The following is a 19,497-nucleotide window of genomic DNA, read 5'->3' as shown; positions in this document are numbered from 1 at the left end:
TAATACTGGCCTGGCAAACTGTTATGACCCCAATGGCGAGGGTCTCAGAGGAACAAGTAAGTCTGCGAAGTACAAAAATCCAGCTCATAGGGCAGTGGTAACTGGGTTGACCATATATCTACTCCTAACGCCAACACTAGAAGTAGCCGGGGAACATGCCTACGTTGGTCGCTAGATGTCTCGCGCCAGCCGGAGGACTAACTACCCTAGAAGAGGAAAACAAAGACCTCTCTTGCCTCCAGAGAATAGACCCCAAAAGTTGGATACAAGCCCCCCACAAATAATAACGGTGAGGTAAGAGGAAATGACAAACACAGAGATGAACTAGGTTTAGCAAAGAGAGGCCCACTTACTAATAGCAGAATGTAGTAAGATAACTTATATGGTCAACAAAAACCCTATCAAAAATCCACACTGGAAATTCAAGAACCCCCGAACCGTCTAACGGCCCGGGGGGAGAACTCCAGCCTCCCTAGAGCTTCCAGCAAGGTAAGGATACAGATTATGTACAAGCTGGACAAAAATGCAAACAAAAACAAATAGCAAAAAGCAAGAAAGCAGACTTAGCTTAATCTAGCAGGAACCAGGATCAGTAGACAAGAGCACAACAGATTAGCTCTGATTACAACGTTGCCAGGCATTGAACTGAAGGTCCAGGGAGCTTATATAGCAACACCCCTGACCTAACGACCCAGGTGAGCATACAAGGGATGGCAGACATTCCCAGAGTCAAATCACTAGTAACCACTAGAGGGAGCCAAAAAGGTAAATTCACAACAGTGCACCCTAATTGTGAGCATAGGGGAACATCAGCAGATGACCGCACTCTGACTGAAAAACCATCTATAGACAAAAACGAACACTGATATTACTATATGGAGACCTGTCATGATCTCCATGGCCAGAGAACTAGCATAAGCCTCAATAGGAACAAGCTCTTGGAAGATGTAACTGTACTGACCATGAACTAAACCTACCGCATCATCTAGAAGTAGCCAGGTAGCATGTCCTACTTTTTATCCCTATATGCCCAGCGCCGGCCGGAGAACTAAATAATGCTAGCAGAGGGAAATATAAGACCTGACTCACCTCTAGAGAAATGCCCAAAAAGGAGACAGAAGCCCCCCACATATATTGGCGGTGATATGAGATGAAACAACAAACGCAGCAGGAAAATAGTTTTAGCAAATTTGAGGTCCGCTTTCTAGATAGCAGAAGACAGAAAGCATACTTTCATGGTCAGTAGAAAACCCTAACAAAACACATCCAGAAATTACTTTAGGACTCTGGCATTAACTCATAATACCAGAGTGGCAATTCCTGATCAACAAGAGCTTTCCAGACACAGTAACGAAACTGCAGCTGTGAACTGGAACCAAAATACAAAAACAAAACATGGACGAATGTCCAACTTATCTAGTAGATGTCTGGGAGCAGGAACAAGCACAGAGAGGCTTCTGATAACATTGTTGACCGGCAAGCATCTAACAGAGAAGCCAGGTTATATAGCGACACCCAGATCTAATCAGAACAGGTGAACAGGGAAGATGATGTCACAAGTTCAATTCCACCAGTAGCCACCGGGGGAGCCCAGAATCCAAATTCACAACAGTACCCCCCCCTCAAGGAGGGGGCACCGAACCCTCACCAGAACCACCAGGGCGATCAGGATGGGCCCTATGAAAGGCACGAACCAGATCAGAGGCATGAACATCAGATGCAGTGACCCAAGAATTATCCTCCTGGCCGTATCCCTTCCACTTGACCAGATACTGGAGTCTCCGTCTGGAAACACGGGAGTCTAGGATTTTTTCCACAACGTACTCCAACTCACCCTCAACCAACACCGGAGCAGGAGGCTCAACGGAAGGCACAACCGGTGCCTCATACCTGCGCAATAACGACCGATGAAAAACGTTATGAATAGAAAAGGATGCAGGGAGGTCCAAACGGAAGGAAACAGGGTTAAGAATCTCCAATATTTTATACGGACCGATGAACCGAGGCTTAAACTTAGGAGATGAGACCCTCATAGGGACAAAACGAGAAGACAACCACACCAAATCTCCAACACAAAGCCGAGGACCAACACGACGGTGACGGTTGGCAAAAAGCTGAGTCTTCTCCTGGGACAACTTTAAATTGTCCATCACCTGCCCCCAGATATGATGCAATCTCTCCACCACCGCATCCACTCCAGGACAATCCGAGGATTCCATCTGACCGGAGGAAAATCGAGGGTGGAACCCCGAATTACAGAAAAACGGGGACACCAAAGTGGCAGAGCTGGCCCGATTATTGAGGGCGAACTCCGCCAATGGCAAAAAAGCAACCCAATCATCCTGGTCAGCAGACACAAAACACCTCAGATATGTCTCCAGGGTCTGATTAGTCCGCTCGGTCTGGCCATTAGTCTGAGGGTGAAAAGCAGATGAAAAAGACAAATCTATGCCCATCCTAGCACAGAATGCCCGCCAAAATCTAGACACAAATTGGGTTCCTCTGTCAGAAACGATATTCTCAGGAATACCATGCAAACGAACAACATTTTGAAAAAACAGGGGCACCAACTCGGAAGAAGAAGGCAATTTGGGCAGGGGAACCAAATGGACCATCTTAGAAAAACGGTCACACACCACCCAGATGACAGACATCTTCTGAGAAACAGGCAGATCTGAAATAAAATCCATCGAGATGTGTGTCCAAGGCCTCTTAGGAATAGGCAAGGGCAACAATAATCCACTAGCCCGAGAACAACAAGGCTTGGCCCGAGCACAAACGTCACAAGACTGCACAAAGCCTCGCACATCTCGTGACAGGGAAGGCCACCAGAAGGATCTTGCCACCAAATCCCTGGTACCAAAAATTCCAGGATGACCTGCCAATGCAGAAGAATGTACCTCAGAGATGACTCTACTGGTCCAATCATCAGGAACAAACAACCTATCAGGCGGACAACAATCCGGTCTATCCGCCTGAAACTCCTGCAAGGCCCGCCGCAGGTCTGGAGAAACGGCTGACAAGATAACTCCCTCCTTAAGAATACCTGTGGGGTCAGAGTTGCCGGGTGAATCAGGCTCAAAACTCCTAGAAAGGGCATCCGCCTTAACATTCTTAGAACCCGGTAGGTACGATACCACAAAATTAAACCGAGAGAAAAATAATGACCAGCGCGCCTGTCTAGGATTCAGGCGCCTGGCGGTCTCAAGATAGATCAAATTTTTGTGGTCAGTCAATACCACCACCTGATGTCTGGCCCCCTCGAGCCAATGGCGCCACTCCTCAAACGCCCACTTCATGGCCAAAAGCTCCCGATTCCCAACATCATAATTCCGCTCAGCGGGCGAAAATTTACGGGAAAAGAAGGCACAAGGCCTCATCACGGCGCAGTCAGAACTTTTCTGCGACAACACTGCCCCAGCCCCGATCTCAGAAGCGTCGACCTCAACCTGAAAAGGAAGAGTCACATCAGGCTGACGCAACACAGGGGCAGAAGAAAAACGGCGCTTAAGCTCCTGAAAGGCCTCCACAGCATCAGGGGACCAATTAGCAACATCAGCACCCTGTCTAGTCAAATCGGTCAATGGCTTAACGACATCCGAAAAACCAGAAATAAATCGACGATAAAAGTTGGCAAAGCCCAAAAATTTCTGAAGACTTTTAAGAGAAGAGGGCTGCGTCCAATCACAAATAGCTTGAACCTTGACAGGATCCATCTCAATGGAAGAGGGAGAAAAAATATATCCCAAAAAGGAAATTCTCTGAACCCCAAAAACGCACTTAGAACCCTTGACACACAGAGAATTAGACCGCAAAACCTGAAAAACCCTCTTAACTTGCCGGACATGAGAGTCCCAATCATCCGAAAAAATCAGAATATCATCCAGATACACTATCATAAATTTATCCAAAAAATCGCGGAAAATATCATGCATAAAGGACTGGAAGACTGAAGGGGCATTAGAAAGACCAAAAGGCATCACCAAATACTCAAAGTGGCCCTCGGGCGTATTAAATGCGGTTTTCCACTCATCCCCCTGCCTGATCCGCACCAAATTATACGCCCCACGGAGATCAATCTTAGAGAACCACTTGGCCCCCTTTATGCGAGCAAACAAATCAGTCAGCAACGGCAATGGGTATTGATATTTAACCGTGATTTTATTCAAAAGCCGATAATCAATACATGGTCTCAAAGAGCCGTCTTTTTTTGACACAAAGAAAAAACCGGCTCCTAAGGGAGATGACGATGGACGAATATGTCCCTTTTCCAAGGACTCCTTTATATATTCTCGCATAGCAGTATGTTCAGGCACAGACAGATTAAATAAACGACCCTTTGGGTATTTACTACCCGGAATTAAATCTATAGCACAATCGCACTCACGGTGCGGAGGTAGCGAACCCAGCTTGGGTTCTTCAAAGACGTCACGATAATCAGACAGGAACTCAGGGATTTCAGAGGGAATAGATGATGAAATGGACACCAAAGGTACGTCCCCATGAGTCCCCTTACATCCCCAGCTCAACACAGACATAGCTCTCCAGTCAAGGACTGGGTTGTGAGACTGCAGCCATGGCAATCCTAGCACCAAATCATCATGTAGATTATACAGCACCAGAAAACGAATAGTCTCCTGGTGATCCGGATTAATACACATAGTCACTTGTGTCCAGTATTGTGGTTTATTATTAGCCAATGGGGTGGAGTCAATCCCCTTCAGAGGAATAAGAGTCTCCAAAGGCTCTAAATCATACCCACAACGATTGGCAAAGGACCAATCCATAAGACTCAAAGCGGCGCCAGAGTCGATATAGGCGTCCGTAGTAATAGATGACAAAGAGCAAATCAGGGTCACAGACAAAATAAATTTAGACTGTAAAGTGCCAATGGGAACGGATTTATCAAGCTTTTTAGTACGCTTAGAGCATGCTGATATAACATGAGTAGAATCCCCACAATAGAAACACAACCCATTTTTCCGTCTAAAATTCTGCCGCTCGCTTCTGGACAGAATTCTATCACACTGCATGTTTTCTGGCGTCTTCTCAGTGGACACCGCCAGATGGTGCACTGGTTTGCGCTCCCGCAGACGCCTATCGATCTGAATGGCCATTGTCATGGACTCATTCAGACTTGCAGGCACAGGGAACCCCACCATAACATCCCTAATGGCATCAGAAAGACCCTCTCTGAAAGTAGCCGCCAAGGCACACTCATTCCACTGAGTAAGCACAGACCATTTACGGAATCTTTGGCAGTAAATTTCAGCTTCATCTTGCCCCTGCGATAGGGACATCAAAGTTTTTTCTGCCTGAAGTTCCAAATGAGGTTCCTCATAAAGCAAGCCCAAGGCCAGAAAAAACGCATCCACATTGCGCAACGCAGGATCCCCTGGTGCCAATGCAAAAGCCCAATCTTGAGGGTCGCCGCGGAGCAAGGAAATCACAATCCCAACCTGCTGTGCAGGGTCTCCAGCAGAACGAGATTTCAGGGACAAAAATAACTTACAATTATTTCTAAAATTCTGAAAGCTAGATCTATTCCCTGAGAAGAATTCCGGCAAAGGAATTCTCGGCTCTGATACCGGAGCATGAACAACAAAATCTTGCAAACTTTGTACTTTCGTGGCGAGATTATTCAAACCTGCAGTTACACTCTGTAGATCCATTATAGACAGGTGAACATAGAGCCATTCAAAGATTAGAAGGAGAGAGAAAAAAAAGAAAGACTGCAGCATAGACAGACTGGCAAGTGATCCAATTAAGAGCACACTAACTACTAGAGAAAAAAAAAAAAAAAAATTTTTCAGCAGACTTCTTATTTCTCTCCTTTCTCAGCCAAGGATTTTAACCCTTTAGTGGGCCGGTCAAACTGTCATGATCTCCATGGCCAGAGAACTAGCATAAGCCTCAATAGGAACAAGCTCTTGGAAGATGTAACTGTACTGACCATGAACTAAACCTACCGCATCATCTAGAAGTAGCCAGGTAGCATGTCCTACTTTTTATCCCTATATGCCCAGCGCCGGCCGGAGAACTAAATAATGCTAGCAGAGGGAAATATAAGACCTGACTCACCTCTAGAGAAATGCCCAAAAAGGAGACAGAAGCCCCCCACATATATTGGCGGTGATATGAGATGAAACAACAAACGCAGCAGGAAAATAGTTTTAGCAAATTTGAGGTCCGCTTTCTAGATAGCAGAAGACAGAAAGCATACTTTCATGGTCAGTAGAAAACCCTAACAAAACACATCCAGAAATTACTTTAGGACTCTGGCATTAACTCATAATACCAGAGTGGCAATTCCTGATCAACAAGAGCTTTCCAGACACAGTAACGAAACTGCAGCTGTGAACTGGAACCAAAATACAAAAACAAAACATGGACGAATGTCCAACTTATCTAGTAGATGTCTGGGAGCAGGAACAAGCACAGAGAGGCTTCTGATAACATTGTTGACCGGCAAGCATCTAACAGAGAAGCCAGGTTATATAGCGACACCCAGATCTAATCAGAACAGGTGAACAGGGAAGATGATGTCACAAGTTCAATTCCACCAGTAGCCACCGGGGGAGCCCAGAATCCAAATTCACAACAGAGACCATATAGTGGTAGATACCAGTCCTGCAGACCATATAAGAGATCACTGGACAGTTTTAGATGGTGACTTACAGCTGATGGTCTTTCTTATGGAATCGCTCACTTTTCCCATCTTTTCCATCTGGCCCAGAACAACATGAGAACTTCTCCAGCCACGACTTGTCTGCAGAGAATACAACAAAGACACATCATACGTCTCACATTTCCAGCACCGTCTATATCTATTCCCAACCTGCACAAACTCCTGATTCTGCTGATACCCCAATACTGAGCAGCTGCTGCCGTATGTGTCCCTATTACTGCCCCTGATTCCCCAATACTGAGCCGCTGCTGCCGTATGTGTCCCTATTACTGCATCTGCTGTGTGGTACAATAATGGTGCCGCCCCACATAATAACGCCACCACTGAGCCCCTTACATAGTAATAATGACTCCTTTGTGCTCTCTAGATAATAAAATTCACCCCTAGAAAACATTAATGCCCTGTGCTAGTGCCCTTCACATTTTGTCCCTAAAAAGTAATAATACCACTTATGAAATTTTGATGGTATCAGTACTCTGAGTGCCCCTATAGCAATAATGTTTAAGTGCCCACTTAACATTTAATAGTGTTCCCTAAGTAGCCTTCATGTACAGCTTGACTATACACAGTATGGTGGGACCACAGCTTTCCTATACACCAGAGGTGTCAAACTGCATTCCTCGAGGGACGCCAACAGGTCATGTTTTCAGGATTTCCTTAGCATTCCACAAGGTGCTGGAATCATTCTGTGCAGGTGATTAAATTATCACCTGTGCAATACAAGGAAATCCTGAAAACATGACCTGTTGGCGGCCCTCGAGGAATGCAGTTTGACACCTCTGCTATACACAGTATAATGCCCCCACAGCTCCCCTAGATGGATCGCCCCCGCGCAAGGGCAATGGGGTACTCGGTACCGGGTCCTTCAATTCGGGGGAATGTCACGGTGGCCTGACCCGGCCCGTGGCCCTTTGAGGGGCGTCCAGTAATGACAGGACAAGAGTTTATAGAATGGATGTTCGTGACGCCACCTGTGGTATTCGGTCAGGGTGACCGACGCTGCTTAGGGGTCCGCTGGGGTGATGTTATGGCAGCTTGATGGTATACTTTCCCACAGGTGAAGGGTATCCCCAGGGCTTCCCAGAGTGTAGATGGTAATGGTGTGAGGCGCAGTGAATAATGAGGACACAAGGTTGCAGTCTCTTTACCTTTACTGAAGGCTTCAGTGTCCTCAGTCCAGGGCACCGGATCACAGGGTAGGCAGAGTCCGGCCGGTCTGAAGGCAAATCCAGAGTCTCCTTATCCAGGTGGAATGCAATAGCCTTCCTATGCGCACAGTAACACAGTAGGTCCTCACTTGCTTAAGCTCTAATGAAGTCCTCACTGTTATTACTCTTCTCTCTCTGTTCCCCGTGGTCAGATAGAACAAAACCCGTATGACTGATGGCCTGAGGCTTGTTTATAGGGACCCTAGAGACGCCCCGACCCCCACAAGTTGCCACCGTGTCTTCTTAGGTATTAAGGTCGGGCAGCCAACTTGGAATTGACTGTCCTGCCAGTCTCTGAAGCAATGGCGTAGAGCACTTTACTCCCTCAATATTCTGGCTACCGGAAAGCGCACCAGAAGGATGCAGCTCCTCTCGTCTACTATCCTCTCTGGTATCCACTTGTTGCTATGCCTTCGTTTCTCACTCACTACAACACGCTTCCTTTCAATGTCTCTTTCTTTGGATGCTGCCGCACGTGGGGCAGGCGCAGCTCCGTGGACCCTCGTCCTCCTCAGACCGTACTCTGGATCTGGCTGGAACCCACTCCAGCCAGCTTTTGCCAAACTCAGTCGGGATCTGACTGTCTGTACGAAGCCCAGTCAGCTTCTGTCTCACGTCCTAACCAACCCACCAGTTTTACCTAACTGTGAGGTGTGGCCTAGTAGATAGAATCTTTGCTCCCCCTGGTGGACTGTAGTGTGAAGTGTGTGGTGTGTTTGTGATACCTGGACAGAAGATCTCCTTTATTGCCTTCAGACGTAATATCACTCCCCTGGTGGAAGAATGACACTACTGCAACGACAAGGACTCTGGGGCGCTGCACTCCCCCCCCTGTTAAATCCAGCACTCCCCGGCTGGGAAAAGAAAACACCAATACATTAGCAAAAAGACATACAAAATTTTTGAAATGCTATAAAACAAATTAATTTAACAGTGCTTCCCTTTATGGGAGGTGAGAACACTTGAACGTTACAAACAATAACATATTTACATTGTGCGCGCGACTTTAAATAACAATTATTAATTAACTAACTATGAACGACTATCAGCCCTATGGGTATACTATCTACTAAATGCAAGTATAAAACAGTACTTTTCTTTATTCAAGTGCAAATACCCTCTAAGGGCATACTATAAAACTTCAAAGTGCAAATTAACATTTTCCTTATTCTCACTTCTTCTAATATGAAGGACTATCTGTCAACCCCCACGGGCTCACTGCATTTTCTTTTCCTAAAACCTTAATTTTATTTAAAGTACATCACTAGCATTTTATTCTCAACATTATCAAACATTTTATCATTATCTAACCTTTTAGCTACATACTATCGACTATGTAACATTATTGCTATCTAACTTTTTAAGGCAGCATTATCACTCTTTAGTAAGGTACAACAACTAACATTCCCTTTAAGGGTGAACCCAAGTCTCCTCTGAGGTAGTGCAAACAATCAATTTGCAAGTCAGTTATTAACGGTGAAGCAGCAAGAACTTTCACGCTGTCATCAGGAACAGTCTCTTCGCAAAGCTCTTTCTTGTAAAACCAGTAGAGAGCACCTATAAGAAGGTGCAAACTATATACAGGGACAGTTTGTGAACCATTCACCGTCCATGATTCAAATGTTCTTTTGAAAAAGTAGAAAACTTGTGCAAAACTTGAAACAACAGGGATCCCAGGTAAACAAAGGGATCCCTTTAAGAGTTAACCCAGGACGGGGTTTAGCAGCAAAACAAAGAACAGTTAACATTTACATTTTATGGCCGGTTTATTGGTGAAACTGCATCCAGGGCCTTATACTGTCATGTCGGACGCTGTTCAGACCAGGTCGTTCGACAGACAGCGGTAATTCCGCTTTTGACCACTATGTGCTCATTGGCGTCGGCTAGATTTTATCTAGCTGTTCCGGGGTTAATTTACCTGATGCTCGGATTGGAAGCTGGGCCATGCCCATTGCCTTTAAATAGTTCTCCTGAACATTGGGCGTCGCCGATTAAAGTTTCTGTCTTGTGCGTTGTTATCTCGGTCTGGAGTGGTGAGCTAGTAGTTGGAGTATCGTTGCTGGTGGTGTATTTCCCTTTGTCTTATTTACTCCTTCCTATATTTGTATTTATTTTGCCCTGCGCATTTATAGTGTATTCCTGAGTGACTGCGGCGTGGTGTATATTTTCCGTTATCCTTGTCTGTTCTAACTGTGGGTATTGGTGTATGATTTTTTCACTGGGTGGTGGGCGATGGTTTCAGCCTAGGGTTGAAACAGGAGACAGGGCGAGGGTCGAGGCCTAGATATGCACACCATCAGTGTAAACTCTACATAGAGGGTCAGTCAGTATTTCCCTAGTCTTAGGGAAATTGCAGGGGCCCGGGTTATTAGCTCTTGCCCACCTAGTCTCCCCGTGACATTATAATCGGCCTTTAAAAAAAAAAAAAAAAAAGGGGGTTTCCTTTTTTTTTTTTTTTGTCATGGATCCCATGACTTCCATAACTCGCCAGTTGGAGGCGCTGTCCCTACAGGTCACTGAGTTGAGGGAGGCAGTGCAGCAACAGGGACTAGCAGTATCTAATGTGCAAGCTGGAGCGACAGGTAGAGTTGCTGAGCCTAAGTTTCCTTTGCCTGAAAAATTTGCTGGGGAACGCAGTAAATTTGTTTCTTTTCGTGAAGCTTGCAAACTATATTTCCGTATGCGCCCGATCTCCTCAGGTAATGAGGCTCAGCGTGTGGGCCTGGTGTTGTCATTGTTAAGCGGGGATCCCCAAGCATGGGCGTTTTCTTTGCCATCTGATTCTGCTGCATTTAACTCTGTGGAGAGTTTTTTTTCCTTTCTTTCTCTAGGAGAATCTAAGTTATGCACTATTCGCCAGGGGGAGCGAGTTGCAGAGGATTACTGTTCTGAATTTCGTCGCTGGGCGATCGATACACAGTGGAATGATCCAGCGCTGCGGAGTCAGCTTATTCATGGGGTTTCTGGAAGGGTTAAAAAAGCCCTTCTGATGTACGAGACTCCTACTTCTCTAGATTCCGCTATGAGTCTGGTTGTCCGCATTGATCGCCGTTTGCGTCAGGGGGAGCATGAGACACCGCCTATGGGAGAGGGTTTAGGTTCACCTGTGGTTGCTGCAGGTGAGCCCACGGAGCCTATGCAAATCGCAGGGGTGTCACATGTGAAGAGTCGAGCCCCTTAGCTCAGGAAGCAGGGAGCCTGTTTTTACTGCGGTAAGACTGGTCATTTTATTAACATCTGTCCTCTACTGTCTAAGAAAGACGCAACGGCGGAAAACTTCTAAGCTCAGAGGGTGTGGAGGAGACCAATCTGAGCTTATGTATATCCTCCATGGTGGTTTCTCAATGCATGCTCCCTGCTAAGGTTATAATCGCTGGCAGTGAGCTGCCAATTACTGTGTTTGTGGATAGTGGTTCAGCCACAAATCTCATTGATGAGGAGTTTGCGCGCACAGCAGTTTTTAGGATTGAAAAACTGCCTCATCCTATCCGTGTGGTCACCATCAATGCTGCTCCTCTCTCACAGGGGGAAATTACTGAATTTGTGGCTGAGGTGAAACTCCACATTGGGGTTCTACATTCCGAGCAGGTTACATGTAAGGTACTCAGGAATCTTCCTGCTCAGGTGGTTTTGGGTTTTCCATGGTTGTCTATGCACAACCCGGTAATTGACTGGAAAACTCAAGACATAATTCAGAGGAGCGAATTCTGCCAGGAGAATTGCCTGGCCACATGTGTGTCTGCTGTGACTTCAAGCGTTCCGGAGTCACTTCTGGATTTTGTGGATGTGTTCTCTGAGAAGGGTTGTTCAGAGTTGCCGCCACATCGCCCCTATGACTGTACTATTAGCTTTAAACCAGGGGCCAAATTGCCTAAAGCAAGGATGTTTAACATCTCCGGTCCGGAGAGACAAGCATTAAAGGAATACATTGCTGAAAGTTTGAGCAAAGGGCACATCAGGCCTTCATCCTCGCCTGTGGCAGCAGGGTTCTTCTTCGTGAAGAAGAAAGATGGCGGATTACGCACGTGTTTGGATTTCAGGGAATTGAACCAGATTACGATTCGTGATCCATACCCTATGCCACTAATACCAGATTTGTTCAACCAGGTGGCAGGTGCTAAGTGGTTTACCAAGCTTGACCTCAGGGGGGCGTACAACCTCATAAGAGTCCGTCAAGGTGATGAGTGGAAGACGGCTTTTAATACCCCTGAGGGTCATTTTGAAAATTTGGTGATGCCATTTGGGTTGACTAACGCACCTGCAGTGTTCCAACATTTCATTAATGATGTGTTTTCGCATGTCTTGGGGAAATTCGTTATCGTGTACCTAGATGACATTCTCATATATTCTTGCGACCGTGATACTCATTTAGATCATGTCAGGCAGGTGTTACAGCTTCTCAGAGAGAATAAGCTGTATGCTAAACTTGAGAAATGTGTATTTTCTGTTCAAGAGTTGCCTTTCTTGGGTGATATTGTGTCTGCTTCTGGTTTTAAAATGGACGCCGCTAAGGTGCAAGCGGTGCTGCATTGGGAACGGCCTGATAACCTGAAAGCACTTCAGCGGTTCCTTGGGTTTTTTAACTACTATAGGAAATTTATCAAGGATTTTTCCATCATTGCTAAACCGCTAACTGACATGACTAAAAAGGGTACCAATTTCTCAGTTTGGCCTGAGGCTGCTGTGCGCACATTTGAATTTCTTAAGAACAGTTTTGTTTCGGCCCCCATTCTTGTGCAGCCAGACGTGTCGAAGCCTTTTGTTGTGGAGGTCGATGCGTCTGAGGTTGGTGTGGGGGCGGTGCTGTCACAAGGCTCATCTTTGAGTGATTTGCGTCCATGCGCCTATTTCCCCAAGAAACTGTCGTCCGCCGAACGTAACTACGATATCGGCAACAGGGAGTTGTTGGCAATCAAGTTGGCCTTTGAGGAATGGCGACACTTCTTGGAGGGGTCGGTACATCAGGTTACTGTTATTACCGATCATAAGAATCTGCTGTATTTGGAGTCAGCCAAGCGTCTGTCCCCCAGGCAGGCTCGCTGGGCATTGTTTTTCACGCGGTTCAATTTTGTTGTCACTTACAGACCAGGGTCTAAAAAGACTAAGGCGGATGCTCTATCCAGGTGTTTTCCGGGGGGAGAACCTCGGGAGGATCCAGTACCCATCCTCCAAAAGGGTGTTGTGGTTTCGGCTCTCACTACCGAGGTTGAGGCTGAGATTGCCGAGGCTCAGGAGGAGGTACCATCTGAGCTTCCCATCAACAAATCTTTTGTACCGCTTCATCTCCGCCTAAAGGTTTTGGCGGAGCATTATGATGCTGTCCTGGCTGGCCACCCAGGGGTTAGAGGTACCTTGGAGTTCCGTCTGACATCGTGTCTGATAGGGGTACTCAGTTTGTGGCAAAATTTTGGAAAGCATTTTGCTCACGGCTGGGGATCAAGTTGTCTCATTCTTCGGCGTTTCATCCTCAGTCAAATGGTCAGACTGAGCGTATGAACCAAAATTTGGAACAGTACTTACGCTGCTTTGTCTCTGATAACCAGGAGGAGTGGTCTATGATCCTTCCTTTGGCTGAGCTTGCCATCAATAATCACCGCCAGGAGTCGTCTGGGGAGTCTCCGTTTTTTTGTGTTTACGGGCTACATCCTCAATTTTGTACTTTGAGTCAGGGGGGCTCTTCCGGCGTTCCGGAGGAGGACCAGTTAGGAGCACAATTGTCATCAGTCTGGGGGAGAGTTAAACAGCGCCTGTTGAGTGTGGGTGCTAGGTACAAACATGTGGCTGACAGTAGGCGTGTGCCAGGTCCAGACCTGAGTGTGGATGACTGGGTGTGGTTATCCCCAAAAACCATAAGACTCAAAATACCATCCCTTAAATTGGGTCCACGGTTTATTGGTCCATTTAGGGTCACCGCTGTCATTAACCCAGTAGCGTAAGGATTGGAGCTTCCTACGGTGTATAAGATACACAACGTGTTCCACAGGTCTCTTTTAAAGAAGGTGGTGGGTTCTGTGGACTCGGCGCCTATGCCACCTCCAGTCTTGGTGGATGGTAATTTGGAGTTTGAAGTCTCCAAGGTGGTTGACTCTCGTGTAGTGCGCCGCACTTTACAGTACTTGGTACACTGGCGTGGTTATGGGCCAGAGGAGAGGTCCTGGGTACCAGCCTCGGACATTCATGCGGATCGGCTGGTCAGGTTTTTTCACCGTCCCCATCCGGACAAGCCGGGTCCTATAAGCCGTGAGGGCCCTGGGGTCCCTCGTAGAAGGCGGGGTACTGTCATGTCGGACGCTGTTCAGACCAGGTCGTTCGACAGACAGCGGTAATTCCGCTTTTGACCACTATGTGCTCATTGGCGTCGGCTAGATTTTATCTAGCTGTTCCGGGGTTAATTTACCTGATGCTCGGATTGGAAGCTGGGCCATGCCCATTGCCTTTAAATAGTTCTCCTGAACATTGGGCGTCGCCGATTAAAGTTTCTGTCTTGTGCATTGTTATCTCGGTCTGGAGTGGTGAGCTAGTAGTTGGAGTATCGTTGCTGGTGGTGTATTTCCCTTTGTCTTATTTACTCCTTCCTATATTTGTATTTATTTTGCCCTGCGCATTTATAGTGTATTCCTGAGTGACTGCGGCGTGGTGTATATTTTCCGTTATCCTTGTCTGTTCTAACTGTGGGTATTGGTGTATGATCTTTTCACTGGGTGGTGGGCTGTGGTTTCAGCCTAGGGTTGAAACAGGAGACAGGGCGAGGGTCGAGGCCTAGACATGCACACCATCAGTGTAAACTCTAGGTAGAGGGTCAGTCAGGATTTCCCTAGTCTTAGGGAAATTGCAGGGGCCCGGGTTATTAGCTCTTGCCCACCTAGTCTCCCCGTGACATATACGATATCTGTTAACCTTTGGCCTTGGACGATCCGTGTATATGTCCTCGTCTATGTCGACCCCATGGGTCCGTTGTTCATGCATTGTCAGATCATGGGCTGCAATTGCAGTCTGAGTGGCTTGCGTGCGCATATCAGTTACTGCCACATCCTTGATAGCTGCAGGGGCGGCAGGATCCTTCTGCCTGACGTTAGGCAGCACCATTAGCGGGGTAGCCGGCTTTACTTCCCGGGTATGCCAACCGGCGGCTGTCCAGTAGCGGGTGTAGGTGACTATGTCCCCCCTTCCTGGCTCGTACTCAGTACAGTCTGTTTCAGTGGGAAGCGGTACTTGTTCGGTGGCGAGAGCCCCTATTGGTGGCTCTATCTTCTGGATGTAGCCCTTCCTATTCTGGAGGGGAGAGACCACCAGCACCCCCCATCGCACCGGAAGTGCGGGTGTCGAGTCAGAGCCTGGGTGCTGTACGGCCGCTGGGGTCGGCTTGGTCACCGGGGTGACAGCATTCTCCGTACCTGTACCGGGTATGGTTTCCCCGATGCCGTCCCGCTCCGCGGTCCCAAATACTGGGGTTGGTGGCGGCACGGCCGGTATTTGCGCCTGGGCGTCCTCCTGCCGTAGGATCGGCCTCGCTTTCCCCAGTGCCATAATGCCGTTGTGCCACGACAGTCGACGTAGCTGCTCCACCCATAACTGCACAAAGTCGATTTCCTCTAGCGGTGTCATGCCTGGGCACTCTTCCTCCGGTGACTCGAGATTGCTGTGGATCGGGTCGTCCTCTTTCAGGTACCCGCTGGTCGCCATCGCTGCCTCGGGGTCTGCGACCGCACATGCACACTGCTCCATTTTCTGGGGGCGGAGCTCCTTCTCCACCCGGTTCCCGCCGTTGCAAATCAGGGGGCGGTCCTCCTTGGCTCCTGGGCACATCGTCATCCCATAGCAGTAGTCGGAGGGGCGGTCGTCACTTTTGGCGCCGCTTTGGTAGTCTCCTCCCATGGCACACCCTTCTTCTTCTCCTGTGCTCATCGTGGCGCTATAATGGCGGCAATTTTGGTGGGAATGTTTGGCGGCAAATGGCAAAAACACAGTCCTTAAGCAAATCACAGTTCTTGGGCACACATGACCCGATTCTTCAGGCTTAAGTACATCCTGTTCGTGACGCCAAGATGGATCGCCCCTACGCAAGGGCAAAGGGGTACTCGGTACCGGGTCCTTCGGTTTGGGGGAATGTCACGGTGGCCCGACCCGGCCCGTGGCCCTTTGAGGGGCGTCCAGTAATGACAGGACAAGAGTTTATAGAATGGATGTTCGTGACGCCACCTGTGGTATTCGGTCAGGGTGACCAACGCTGCTTAGGGGTCTGCTGGGTTGATGTTATGGCAGCTTGATGGTATACCTTCCCATAGGTGAAGTGTATCCCCAGGGCTTCCCAGAGTGTAGATGGTAATGGTGTGAGGCGCAGTGAATAACGAGGACACAAGGTTGCAGTCTCTTTACCTTTACTAAAGGCTTCAGTGTCCTCAGTCCAGTGCACCGGATCACAGAGGAAGGCAGAGTCCGGCCGGTCTGAAGGCAAATCCAGAGTCTCCTTATCCAGGTGGAATGCAATAGCCTTCCTATGCGCACAGTAACACAGTAGGTCCTCACTTGCTTAAGCTCTAATGAAGTCCTCACTGTTATTACTCTTCTCTCTCTGTTCCCCGTGGTCAGATAGAACAAAACCCGTATGACTGATGGCCTGAGGCTTGTTTATAGGGACCCTAGAGACGCCCCGACCCCCACAAGTTGCCACCGTGTCTTCTTAGGTATTAAGGTCGGGCAGCCAACTTGGAATTGACTGTCCTGCCAGTCTCTGAAGCAATGGGGTAGAGCACTTTACTTCCTCGGTATTCTGGCTACCGGAAAGCGCACCAGAAGGATGCAGCTCCTCTCGTCTACTATCCTCTCTGGTATCCACTTGTTGCTATGCCTTCGTTTCTCACTCACTACAACACGCTTCCTTTCAATGTCTCTTTCTTTGGATGCTGCCGCACGTGGGGCAGGCGCAGCTCCGTGGACCCTCGTCCTCCTCAGACCGTAGTCTGGATCTGGCTGGAACCCACTCCAGCCAGCTTCTGCCAAACTCAGTCGGGATCTGACTGTCTGTACGAAGCCCAGTCAGCTTCTGTCTCACTTCCTAACCAACCCACCAGTTTTACCTAACTGTGAGGAGTGGCCTAGTCGATAGAACCTTTGCTCCCCCTGGTGGACTGGAGTGTGAAGTGTGTGGTGTGTTTGTGATACCTGGACAGAAGATCTCCTTTATTGCCTTCAGACGTAATATCACTCCCCCTGGTGGAAGAATGACACTACTGCAACGACCAGGACTCTGGGGTGCTGCATATACACAATATGATGATCCCAAAGCTCCCCTATACACAGTATGATGTCCCCACTGCTTCCCTATACACAGTATGATGTCACCACTGCTCCAGTATACACAGTATGATGAGCCCACAGCTCTCCTCTACACAGTATGATGAGCCCACAGCTCCTCTATACACAGTATGAGCCCACAGCTCCCCTATACAGTTTTATGCGAACAGAGCTCCACTATAGAAAGTATAATGCCCCCCAGAGCTCCCAAATATACAGTATAATGGGCCAACAGCTCACCTATGCATGGTATAATGCCTTCATAGCTCCCCTATACATAGTATGATGGGCCCACAACTCCCACTGTACAGTATGATGTCCCCCACAATTCCCCTGTACACAGTATAATGGGCCAATCGCTCCCTTATACACAGTATAATGCCCTCATAGCTCCCTTATACACAGTATGATGGGCCCACAGATCCCGTACATACAGTATGATGTCCATTAGAGTCCCCTTATACATAGAATGATGTCCCCCAAAACACAGTATAATAGTTAATAGTGTTCTGACACCGTGCGTCGCCTGCACTGCGAGTCACACTGCCAGGAGGAAATTAACTTTATTCCACACGGTACGGTACGGTTTAAGTCACAGCAGCTGTAACTGCGCCTCTTAGGGTATGTGGACACGTTGCGGATTCCATTGCGGACTTTTCCGAGCGAATTCTGCAAAATCCACAGGTAAAACACCCTGCGTTTTACCTGCGGTTTCCCCGCGGATTTTGTGCAGTATTTGTGCAGATTTCAACTGCGTTTTTACACCTGCGAATTCCTATTAAGGAACAGGTGTAAAACGCTGCGGAATCCGCACAAAGAATTGACATACTGCGGAAAATACAATGCAGCGTTTCCATGCGGTATATTCTGCAGCATGTGCACAGCGGATTTGGTTTTCCATAGGATTATATGGTACTGTACACTGCATGGAAAACTGCTGCAGATCCGCAGCCAATTTTGCAACGTGTGCACGCTATATAGCCTTACTGCGACTGACAGCCGGCTTAGCAGCCTCTGCCACCCAGTAGATGCGCACTGATGCCCCTATAACAATAATGCTTCTTAAGTGCCCACTTGACATTTAATAATGTCCCATGAGTCCCCCATGTACAGTAACAATGGCCCCAGCATCACTGATGTGAGCAGGCGGTCATGTGACGACTCTTTCGGCTTCTCTCAATTCTCTTCTATTGAAAGAAACCAACCATTTCTAGTTGACACAAGCACATAGTAAACATGTGGTCGCATGACAGCCTGATGACGCCAGTGATATTGGGGGCTCATGACAGCAGGCGCTCCATGTCATGATTTTGCAGTCTGCTTATTATTAAATTATTAAAGCACCACTCTAGCAGGGATTTTTTTCCACTGCTGGACTGGTGCCCCGGTCATATACTCATCCTCCGCCGTATTCGCCGCTTTTTGGCACCACTCCAGTCCCGCGGCTCCATCTTGTTAGCACAGCTTCTGATTGGCCAGAAGTTAGAAGCTGCATCCCAAGTGCTCAATGTAAGTCTATGAGGGCCGGAAAGATGCTCTTATAGACTCACATTGATTAGTGACCTCCGCACCACTCCATGAAACACTGGAGCAGCGGACAGGTCCCAAACTGCACGAGATGGATCTAAGTGGTGCGGTGGCAAAAACAGATGAAAATGCCGGAATGTGAGTTGCGGATTTGTGTGTGGATTTATCCGTGCAGATTTTGAAAAATCCGCAGGTAAAACGCACTGTGTTTTACCTGCGGATTACCTGCGGATTTCCAGCATTTTTTGTGCGGATTTAACCTGCAGTTTTACACCTGCCGATTGCTATTAAGGAACAGGTGTAAAATGCTGCGGAATCCGCACAAAGAATTGACATGCTGCGTAAAATACACCACAGCATTTCTGCGCAGTATTTTCCGCAGCATGTGCACTGCGGATTTTGTTTTCCATAGGTTTACATGGTACTGTAAACCTGATGGAAAACTGCTGCGAATCCACAGCGTTAAATCCACTGCGGATCTGCAACGTGTGCACATAGCCTTAAAGCGCCACTCCAGCGGTGAAATAACAAAAAATGCTGGAGTGATGCTTTAAATGTGATGCAGTTCATGGCTTACCCAGCAAGTAAGTATAATAAGCCCCCTACCTCCCCATCCCAGAAAACAACTATTTCATGTGATGAAGTGCATATAAGGCCTCTTTCACACTTCCTTCTTTCTTTTTCCGTCACAATCCGTCGTTTTGTGAAAAAAACAGATCCAGCAAATGGTGCTGCTGGACCCGTTTTTTTTCTCATAGACTTGGATTAGCGACGGATTGT

The 19,497-nt window shown here is 47.7% G+C and overlaps 1 long non-coding RNA gene across 2 annotated transcripts in view; it reads right to left on the bottom strand.

Annotated features, from left to right (window-relative positions):
* The window catches only part of LOC143782739 (uncharacterized), a 118,007-nt gene that overhangs the window by 22,253 nt on the left and 76,257 nt on the right, over positions 1-19,497 (bottom strand). Inside the window, exon 2 of one of the 2 annotated variants that reach the window (XR_013217042.1) lies at positions 6,679-6,769. The exons of the other annotated variant lie outside the window; for it this stretch is intronic. This is a non-coding gene — a long non-coding RNA (uncharacterized LOC143782739). The remainder of the gene's footprint in view (positions 1-6,678; positions 6,770-19,497) is intronic. 2 annotated transcript variants of the gene reach the window in all.

The sequence above is a fragment of the Ranitomeya variabilis genome, chromosome 1 (genome assembly GCF_051348905.1).
Source record: "Ranitomeya variabilis isolate aRanVar5 chromosome 1, aRanVar5.hap1, whole genome shotgun sequence".
In the NCBI taxonomy this organism is placed as follows: Eukaryota; Metazoa; Chordata; class Amphibia; order Anura; family Dendrobatidae; genus Ranitomeya; species Ranitomeya variabilis.
The sequence above is the reverse complement of the archived record's forward strand: the minus strand, read 5'-3'. Positions and strand labels throughout refer to the sequence as shown.